Below are 11,651 nucleotides of genomic sequence, written 5' to 3' on the forward strand. Positions count from 1 at the left end.
TAACTACATGTATGTACAAACCCTCTCAGGTCCATCCTAACTTCTGAGCTGGGCCTGATGGGCAAGATGCACACACATACTCACACACACACACACACACACACACACACACACACACATACACACAGAGACAGAGAGGAGAGAGAAAGGAAAGAGGGTGTGGGAGAGACAGAGACAGAGAAGAGAGAGAGAGTTAGGAGCCCTGTGCATCATTCCAAGGCCCCTAAGGAAACGTCTCCCGGACTTCCAAGTGCCTGAACAGGCACCTCTCTGAACTCCTGGTGATTTACCTTCTAAGAGGAGAGAGAAAGAGAGGAAAGAGGGAGAAGGAGACAGAGACAGAGACAGAGACAGAGAGAGACAGAGAAGAGAGAGAGAGTTAGGAGCCCTGTGCATCATTCCGAGGCCCCTTAAGGAAACGTCTCCCGGACTTCCAAGTGCCTGAACAGGCACCTCTCTGAACTGGTGATTTACCTTCTAAAGCTCCTGAAGCCCAGGACTGCCTGCATCCCTCTTGGCTTAGGCTGTGAGGCTGCTCAGACCTAAACTTTTAACCTAGCTCTGGCAGTTTCACAGGAGCCGATGGCACGTTTTGCCTTGTCTTTTATTTTTGTTTTGTGACAAGATCTTGCTATGTATAGCCCAGACTCAGTCCACCTGCCTGGGCCTTCTGAGTGCAAAGATGAGAGGGTACACCACCATGCCCAACATGGAGAATGTGTTCTTATCCATTCCACCCTGTTTTCATGAAAAATACTTCCATTTTCTCAGAGACTTAAAGCCACCACGAAACCTTTAAACACCATTTAAAGACTAAATAGATCACTTATGAAATGAGGTGTGGGATAAATAGATACCTAAAGAGCAGCCTGTGTGTTATTACTTTGTCATTTGAACCTGAAATGCCCCGCCCACCATGGGCTCATGTTTCAAATGCATATTCCCAAGATGGTGGATATATTTCAGGATGCTATGGAACCTTTAGAAGGTGGGGTCTAGGGCTGGTGAGATGGCTCAGCAGGGAAGAGCACCTACTGTTCTTCCGAAGGTCATGAGTTCAAATCCCAGCAACCACGTGGTGGCTCACAACCACTCATAATGAGATCTAACATCCTCTCCTGGTTCGTCTAAGGACAGCTACAGTGTACTTACATATAATGAATAAATAAATCTTTAAAAAAAAAAATGGTGGGGTCTAATTGGCTGAAATGGATCCCTAGGTAGGCTTTTAGCTTACTGGCCTCTGGTTCCTGGTCCTCCTCCCTACTTCCCCAGAACTTAGTTGATGCACCATGCTACCTTCTAGCAAGGCCTTCTGCCATGAAGGACTGGAACAGGAAGCAAAGGAAGCCCCCCCTCCCTTAAGATCTCTGTCAGATACTGAGGTTTCAGAAGCAGAGATAGCAGATGTGTGCGCTCTCGCTCTCCTCTCTCTCTCTCTCTCTCTCTCTCTCTCTCTCTCTCTCTCTCTCTCTCTCTCTCTCTCTCTCCTCTCTCTCAAGGATTCCTTGATGTGACAGGGTTACTTGTTGATTTGGCCAAGTTCTCAGTTGTATTATTAGACCAGGCTCTCTAGGGAAGTGAGATCAAAATAATATGAATGTATTATTTAAAAGATACTTATTAGATGGGCTTGTGTGACATGGCTGAATAGTTCGTCAGTGGCTGTCTCAGGGTTTCTATTGCTTCGATGACACACCCCATCACTGAAGGAAGTCAAAACAGGAAGTCAAGCAGGGCAGGATCCTGGAGGCAGGAGCTGATGCACTGGCAGTGGAGGGGTGCTGCTTACTGGCTTGCTCATCATGGCTTCCTCAGCCTGATTTCTTATAGAACCCAAGACCCTCAGTCCAGGAATGGCTCTACCCGCAATGGGCTGGATGCTTCCCCATTAGTCACTAGTTAAGAAAACACCCTAGATCTCATAGAGGTACTTTTTTCTCAATTGAGTTTCCCCCTAAACACATACTTCCAGATAACTCTAGCTTATGTCAAGTTGACATAAAACTAGCCAGTTTAGAGAGAGGAGATTTTATATGGAAATTTCTTGGGTTTTCTTATGAGCCATGGAAGCATGGACTATTGACTGAACATCATACAAGCAAAGCTAGTCATTCTTAGTTCTTCTTCCTCCTCTTCCTCCACCTCCTCCTCTTCCTCTTCTTTCCTCCTCTTCCTCTTTCTCTTCCTCCTCTTTCTCCTCCTCTTCCTCTTCCTCCTCGTCTTCCTCCACCTCCTCCTCTTCCTCTTCTTTCCTCCTCCTCTTCCTCTTTCTCTTCCTCTTTCTCTTCCTCCTCTTTCTCCTTCTCTTCCTCTGCTTCCTCTTCCTCCGCCTTCTCTTCTTTCTCCTCTTCCTCTTCCCCCTCCTCCTCCTCCCACTTCTTCCCCCTCATTTCCCTCCTCCCCTTCTCCTCCTCTTTCTCCTCTTTCCTCCTCCTCTCCCTCTCCCTCCTCCCCTCCCTCCTCCCCTCCCTACTCCCCTTCCTCCTCCTTCTTCTCCCCCTCCTCCTCCTCCTCTTCCCCCTTCCTCTTCCTCCTCCCCTTCCTCCTCCTCCTCCTCCCCTTCCTCTTCCTCCCTGGCTTTCTGTCTGATACTCCATCAGTTACTGAGAAGTACACATGTTCAACTTACCCTAGAATCTGAGTATTTCTCTTTCTGGTTCTGCTGATGTTGGCTTCACAAATGTTGAAGTCTTGCTTAGAATTGATATGTTTTCTGGTTGAATTCACCCCTTTATTATTAGGAAATACCCCTGTAATGTTTCTTTTTTGTTTGTTTGTTTGTTTTTGTTTGTTTGTTTGTTTTGTTTTTCGAGACAGGGTTTCTCCATGTAGTCTTGGCTGTCCTGGAACTCACTCTGTAGACCAGGCTGGCCTCGAACTCGGAAATCTGCCTGCCTCTGCCTCCCAAGTGCTGGGATTAAAGGCGTGCGCCACCACCGCCCAGCTGTAATGTTTCTTAATATGTTGTAAATCATGGTCAATATTACATTAGTGTTTTCATGGTACACACAAACACACACATATTGTATATATGTATATGCACAGATGCCTGTGTGTCGTGGGGGGGGGGAATCTTGCTGTTACTCAAACTGGACAAACTTATAATCATCCTGTCTCAACCTCCTGAGTAGTTAGATCACAGCCATGTCTCACATGCCTAGGATGGCATTAACAAACATTTAACATTTTTTAAAGATACTTTCATTTTATGTGCATAGGTGTTTTGCTTCTATGTATGTATGTATGTACATATGTACATGCACCACCACATGCAGTGTCCACAGAGGCCAAAAGAGGTTGTCAGACACTCTGGAACTGGAGTTACAAATGGTCGCTAGCCTCTGTGTGGTTGCTAGGAGTTGAACCCAGTTCTCTGCAGAGCAGCCGTGCTCTTTAACTGCTGAGCTGTCTCCCCAAACCTTTGGCTTTTATGTTGGTTTTGTTTTAGTTTGGTTTTGAGAAAGAGTCTCTCTATGAAGGCTGTTTGTGCCGGAGCTTGCTATGTAGGACAGGCTAGTCTTGAACTTAGAGAACCACGTGTACTTGCCTCCTCCAGATGCTGGGATTAAAGTCATGTGCCACCGTGCCCGGATCAGCCCCTTTACTTTCAACTTGTGTATTTATATCTAGAGGGTTTTTGGTTTTTTGTTTTGTTTTGCTATTCCTGGTCACTGTTGGTTTACAGGGAAGCAGACATAGGTCCGGGTACATACCAGGCAAAGGATCTTACTACTGAGATTGGTCCCTGGCTCCCAGAGTTGTTCTGTAAATAACAAAGACTTGCTTTCCCCCTCTGAACTACTGCATATGTTCTAAATTGACTTGTATAGAACAATCAACAGAACTTCAGTCTACCATGTGTTATTTGTCTTCTGTTTATCTATTGTCTACTTACCTTCTTTTAGATAAATTGAGTATTTACATGATTTCGTATTTTCCTTATGCAGCAGCCCTGGGTTGGTCTGAGCTCCCTATGTACATCAGGCTGGCCTTGAACTAATGGCACTGCAATTAAGATCTATACCACCATACCCAGCCTGGTTATATATAATATAATACAACTCATAATATAATATAATATAATATAGTTAACTAAGACTTATAATACACTCCTTATCATCACTTTCAAACAATGCCACCCCTGTACTCTGTTTAGAATGAAAGACATAGCAATTCACCCATGTGACTGCCTTCTTTAAAAGTACATGCAATTGTTGTAATCAATTTTAATTCACTTTGATATGTTGTAAACCCAGTGAATAGTTATTTCATTGCTATAAACAGCTAAGTATAATTAAGATGGATTTTTAATGTAGAAAAGGAGTTTTCCTAGACCTTTAGTTGGCTAAGTGGCTGGTCCAGGGAATATGGGTATGACCTCACTGCTACATTTTGGGGTGGGGGCACCTGTATTGAAAGTGTCATACAGTCCTCAAGTCCCGAGAGCCCACAGCTTCAGGCTACTTCTCCCTCCTCCTCTTCTCGCTCCTCCTCCTCCCACCTCCCCTTCTTCTTCCTCTTCCCCCTCCTCATCCTCCTTCTATTTTTAGTACTGAGGGTTGAATCCAGAGCCTCGCACTTCCTAGGCAAACGCTTTCACTGTACTATACCCTGAGCTTTCCTCTTGCTTCCTTTTGAGACAGAGTCTCACTGAATACCCCAACTGGCCTTGAACTTGCTCTGTAGCCTATGCAGGCCCTGAATTTGTGAATCTCCTGCCCCAGCCTAGTGAGTCGCTGGGATGGCAGGTTATGAGGCCTGTGCTGCCACTCCTGCAGCACCTCCTTAGGTTCTGTAATGGCTTTGGGCTTGTAGCTTCTTGGCAAGAAAGTAAGGAGATTGCATTGGATGACCTCAGTGGCTCGTCCAACACCAGCCTTCCAGGACTCTGCATTAGTGCCCTTGCTCACAGCTAATGAGCACCTTCCCTGGCAGCAGGGTTAAGGTTTATTTACTTTAATAATATTTATCAAAACCACAGAGCTCACTTCACACTCATATATCATCCTTGCCTTCCTGTTTATCCCAAAGGTTATCTTTGCAAATGGCCCTTTGGGTTTATAAGAGCGCCTCTGTGCTCACCACATATGATTAAGTGAGCGAAAAGCAAGCTGGAAAACTGACTCCCATCTCACTAACAGTGCGTATGTATTTCTGCATAGGTGTTTTTTAACTTAGATTACATGTAAGTATATAGAATATTTTAAATATTTTCATGTGGATATAGTTCATAAATACAAGTATTTGTAATTATGTTTATATAATCTGAAATGTTCTACACACTAATAGTATAATATTAAATAGCTTTTGCTTTCTTTTTGAGACACTTGTATGTAAAGGACACCATAGCACATGGACAGAACAATCTAATTAATCCCTGGGAAATCAACTTCAATTTCCCAGGCTGCCCTCACATCCCTCACGTAGCCCAGGTCAGCCTCATGAACTCGGGGTCGTCTTGCCTCTATTGGGATTACAGGCGAATATTATCTCTCTTGCTTTAGGGAGTGCTAGAGTCAGAACCCAGGACTTTGTGCATGCTAGGCAAACCCCCTGCCAACCAAACTGGAGCCCCAGCTCCTATGGCTGAGTGGTGAAATGGCTGCATACTCCCCTCCACACCCCACCTCCCTGGGTACTGGGGATTGATCCTAGGGTCTCAGGTATACTGGCTAAGCACTGGATCATAGAGATATGTGTTCCCTAGTCTGTTTCATTTGTGTGTTTGAGACAGAGTCTCACTAAGTTGCCCAAGCTGGTCTTGAATTTACTCAGAAGCCCAGATAGGCTTTGAATTTGTGATCATCCTCCCTCTGCCCCTCTGCCCCTCTGCCCCTCTTGCTCCTTCCAGGGAGCTGGAATGATGGGGCTGAGGCATAAGGCCCAGCTCTTTTGTCATTGTTTGTTTGAAATAGTCTCAAGGTTAAAGTTAAAAGTGTTGTTTTCTTATTAATTTGTATGCATGCATGCATATGTTCTCATGAATACCAGTGTCCTCAGAGACCAGAGGGTTAACATCCAGAGTTGTAAACATGAATTTAGAGGAAGGTGGCTGTGAGCCTGAATGGATTCTGGGGATGGAACTGGGGTCTCTGCAGAATCAGAACATGTGCCTAACTGCTGGACCATCTCTGCAGCCCACCAAGGTTGGTTCTGAACTCAATTAAAATGACCAACCCATCTCAACTTCCTGAGTAACTGGCATTAAAGTATACTATCAGACCCAGCTTTGTATATATGTGTATGTATGTATGTATGTATGTGTGTGTATGTGTATTATGTATATATATATGTGTGTGTGTGTATGTATGTATGTATATATGTGTATGTATATATATGTATGTATGTGTGTGTATGTGTATATGTATATATATGTATATATGTATGTATGTGTGAATGTGTATATGTATATATGTATGTATGTGTATATGTATATATATGTATGTATGTGTATGTATATATGTATGTATGTATATGTATGTGTATATGTGTATATGTATATATATGTATGTATGTATGTGTGTGTATGTGTATATGTATATATATGTATATATGTATGTATGTGTGTATGTGTATATGTATATATATGTATGTATGTGTATGTGTATATGTATATATATGTATGTATGTGTGTATGTGTATATGTATATATATGTGTGTATGTGTATGTGTATATGTATATATATGTGTGTATGTGTATATGTATATATGTATGTATGTATTTATGTATGTATTTATATATGTATGTATGTATGTGTATATGTATATATATATGTGTATATGTGTATATGTATATATGTATGTATGTATTTATGTGTGTATTTGTATATATATATATATATATATATATATATATATCCTTTATACAACAATTTTTGCTCAGGGGAACTGTTCATTTTCTTACATATGGTAAAGTCATATAAACCAATAAATACTATTTCCATTGGACCCAGAACCTTGGTGACCCTTCAACTTTGTCCCTGCTGCCTTCTCTCGGGTTGCCTGTGCGCTTTGGAAGAGAGACCAGATAGCACAGGACAGAGCAGTCTCCCTGGATCTTCAGCCTCAGCTTTCCAGCCACCCTCCCTCCCCTCATCTCCATTCACACGCCGTCTTATGTTTTTGTCTTTTGAGTTCAATGAAGACCAACAGTATCTTCAGCTGACCTTGCTGCCTCCAGTTCCTCCCCTGTAGCCAATCTTGTACACCGGCATTCATCTATGTATCATGGAGACTGGATCAGTGGGAACTGTTGTGGCCAAGGTTGCAGGCTCCCATGGGAAAACCATGAAAAACCTCTACCCAAGGAGCTTGTAGCTGTTGGGGAGGTAGAAGCTATATGCACAGGGGAAGGGCTGAGAGGGAAATAGAAACAACACATCTAGACAAAGACATCTCTAGGTTCTGCACAGGAGAATGAGTCAAGCATCACCACGGGGCCGAGAACCCTAGGACGGAAATAGTGGTGCCATGATTCCATTTACCAATCCATCTATTCATTCCACAAATACACTTGGAGCATCTGCCATTAGCCAGTCACAGGTGCCAGAGAGGCTATAGTGAACGAAACAAGATAATGATCCCCCACCTACCCTATTTTGTTTAGGTTCAGTTGGATGTGGAAGCAGAGGAAGTAAGCGAGTGTATAAATGAAACTGGCTGAGGGCGGTAAGTGCCATGAAAATAAAACTGGCTAGTATGTCAGAGTGCACTGAGGGAGATGACATCAATGCTGGCGTGTCATTAACTAAAATAGAAGTCAGAGGCTGGTCTGAGAGGAAAGGCAGTGGGCTCCCCTCCTGGAGTATCACACCTTCCTCCCAGGCTTGCATCACCTCCTCCTGTGGTTCAAACACTTTGCAGGGCCTCTAGAGTCTTCTGCATAGAATCCCAGATTTTAAACCTGGCACTGCAGGGGCCTCCATAGTCTCACCCAGCCTGCCTGTCTGCCAGCGATGTCCTCGGAGGAACCTCCCATTCTCACAACCATGCACTCTCTTCACAATGTCTATTTTAGCTGTATGCCTCTATGCCTCCACACCTAGAGCCTGGGACAGTTTCCTGACTTCCCCAGAGCACAGGCCTTTCTCCCCCTGCCCACCACCTGAGGTCATTGAGATATCTTAAGTGTAGGAGCCGTGGAAAATCCAATGGAGAATTCAGTCTTCTTAAAGGGAGAAGCTGGACCCTTCGAGATCCTTTCTTGCTACGGCAGATGATGCGTGTCACTCCAGCACTCGGGGAGAAGAGCCAAGAGAATTGAAAGTTTAGGTCAGCCTGAGCTATAATACAAGACCCTGTCTAAAATGGAAGAAAAGAAAAAAATTTGCCGAGCAAATGGTGGCACACACCGTTGACCCCAGCACTTGGGAGGCAGAGGCAGGCCAGTTTCTGAGTTTGAGGCCAGCCTGCTCTACAGAGTGAGTTCCAGGACAACCAGGGCTACACAGAGAAACCCTGTCTGGAAAAAAAAAAAAAGGAAAAAGAAAAAAATTTAATTAAAACACATTTTTAAAAATAAGTACATAAAAAGCTTGTATGGTGGCACACATCCATAATCCCAGCGGGGCAAAGTCAGGGTGTCAAGGCCAGTGTCAGCCACCAATCAAGTTCAAGGATACTCTGGGGGCTTCGTAAGGCTTTATTTTAAACCAAAACCAAAACAAAAACAAAATTTAAAAACAGCCTGGCATGGTGTTGAATGCCTTTAATCCCTGCGCTGGAGAAGCAGAAGCAGGAGCTTCGTGAGTTCAAAGCCAGCCTGGTGTAAAAGCGAGTTTTAGGCCAACCAGTACTAGACAATGAGACCCTGTTTAGATTAATAAACAAACCAAAGACCTCTTCCCCCATTGGATTCACTCTGGCCTCCTGGCTAGAAATTTCACATGGTTTTACAGCTCATCTGTCATTTTGTATGAAACAAAGACAGAAAGGCAAGAGGAGAAGAAGTGAGAACCCCAGAGTTCTCCAGAAGATGGGAGCAAACAGGACTCAGGCCGTGGTCAAAAGAACTCCGGAGCAGTAAGCAGTCAGTGCCGTTTGTGGGAGGAGAAGGCATTGTGGTGACTCTAATCTGACGTCAGCAAGCAGGAGCTAGCTGCTAGCACTGACAGGATGGGGCTCTACCATTCTCAGATTCCTCCCAGTCCTCAATTGGACAAAGAGGTAAAAGTTCAGGGACCAAGGACAGAGGACTATCTCAGAATGTCCCATAACCCCTCTCTCCAGTCCTCCCCTCAGTTCCCTAGCCTGCAGACAGTCCCCTCCTTTTAACCTGGGAGAAAGATTTAACTATCTGCAATCCAGGGTGCCACCTGTCTCCTGTCCTCCTCCTCCCTCCTCCCCCACCTTTGGTGCTGATTCAGTTCTGAAGCTCGACCTGTGACACTTTGAGGCAGGATGTCCAAGCGGTGGGAGGCTAGGGGAGGGACACGTGATTGTCATGACGGATGTTTGGGATGAAAGTCAGTACCATAAACACAGATTCATCGTGAGTGTCCTTCTACTGGGTCTTTCATCTGGGGAATCTCAAAGTTCCGGGCAAATGGTAATTAATTTTCACAACAGCTTCCACTAGAAGATGGTACCAGCCACAGGCCAGGAGGCATTTCTCAGCATCCTTCCCACTCCTTCTACTCACCGCCAGTGGGCGGGCAGCCCTAAGGGGACACGTGGGTAGGAGGCCTAGATCTTAGATTCCTTCAGCCACGATGGCTCCAGGGTGGAATGAAGTTCCTTCCAGCTAGCTTCCTGCCACTGCCCCCTGCCCTGATCTCCCAGAGGGTGACTCAGAATGACCCAGGCAGTGGGCTCTCCTCCTAGATTATCACACCTTCCTCTGAAGCTTGCATCATCTCCTCCTATGGTTCAAACACTTTGCAAGGGGCCTTTCATTGGCCAGCTGAGGCTAAACAATGAGGTGGCTGACTCGGCAGAAACCTCCAGCTCTAAAACTAAGACAGCCTGTTGCATGTGTGCTCATGCCAAGCACACAGTCACCTGTCTTCCCCCAACTTGAAATAGTTTTAGACCTTAATGTGCATTATAGAGAAAGTATAAAGTAGTAGTGTGAAGCCTAGGAAATACTGAAAAACATTAGGAGGCTGGAGAACTAGAAACAGTCTTTCAATAATTCCACTATTGCAAGTAGAACCCCTGATGAGATCCTGTTACTTTATTTCTGTGTCTTTGTTGCCGTTGCTATTTTTGTCTTGTTTTGTTTTTGTTTTGTTTGAGACAAGGTTTCTCTATGTCCAAGAACTCACTATGTAGACCAGCTGGCCTCAACCTCACACAGGTCCACCTGTCCTGCCTCTGGAGTGTGGGAATAACAGCACGCATTACCCTATACCTACTATACACTATATACGATCTATACAACTACATCTAGCTGGCTGTTTATTTGGTGTTCCTGGAAATACTAACATATACACATAGTGGAGTTGGGCAAACGGCTCCATTAGTGAAAGCTTTGGTGCTCAAGCGTGAGGAACTGTGCTTGGATCCCCAGCTCTTCCCAGGCATTGTGGCGTCTTGTAATCTCAGCACTGAGGAGGCAGAAGCAGGAGATGCCTGCAGACTACTTGCTGGCAAGCTAGCCTTGATGAAATCAAAGAGCTCCAGGTTCCGTGAGATACCTTATCTCAAAGACACGAGGTGTGTGGAGCTAGGGAGACCTCTCAGAAGGTAAGAGGGTGGGCTGCTCTTCTAGAGAATCCACATTTGGTTTCCAGCACCCACACGGCAAATCAATCGTAACTGTGACTCTAATCCTGGGGGATCTGATGCCCTCTTCTGACCTCTCTAGGCTCCAGGCATGCACATAGTGCACACACATACATTCAGGGAAAATACTCATACACATTATAAAAAAAAAAAAAAAAGGGGAGAGTGATGATGATGACACCCAAAGTGACCCCTAGACTCCACACAAACATGCATACACATGTACATACATGCTGGCTGCAGAGCTTGTGCCCAAGGTCTGCTCAGAACACTAACCCAGACAGACCAGAAGGAACCCAAGTCACTGGGCTGGCGGAGTTCCTGTGTGCCTGGTCCCTCTGGTCCCAGTTACTCCCAGTGTTGGGACAGATGTTGGTTCCTGCTCACCTCTGATCCTGCACATGTCACACAACTGTGTGTATATACACACACATAATAAAACAGATGTGTGTGCACATATGTGTGCACATGTACTTATAGTAAAACAAAGACATGTATGTGCACACACGCACACACACACACACACACACACACACACACACACACACGCACATGCACACACACACAGAGTAAAGCACAGCTACCTCCTCCGCACATCCAAATGCAATCCATATAGAAGGCTATAGAGTGAATAGCCAGATTTTACCCTTTGCTTTCCATAGAAGGAAAGCCTTTAGAGTTTCTTGTAGACGTTTCTCAAAGTTGTCTATTGCATGCGTAAGCACAAGTATACACAGCATAGCATGTATACTTTGCCCTTCCCCATGTTACATGACTCCACATTTCTATGCCATTAAAAAAGATCACCAGAGTAACTGGGACCAGCAGGACCAGGCACACAGGAAGTCCACCAGCCTAGTGACTTGGGTTCCTTCCAGTCTGTCTGGGCTGGGGTCCAGAGCAGACCTTGGGCGCAAGCTCCG

This window comes from Mastomys coucha, unplaced genomic scaffold (assembly GCF_008632895.1).
Source record: "Mastomys coucha isolate ucsf_1 unplaced genomic scaffold, UCSF_Mcou_1 pScaffold21, whole genome shotgun sequence".
NCBI classification, from domain to species: Eukaryota; Metazoa; Chordata; class Mammalia; order Rodentia; family Muridae; genus Mastomys; species Mastomys coucha.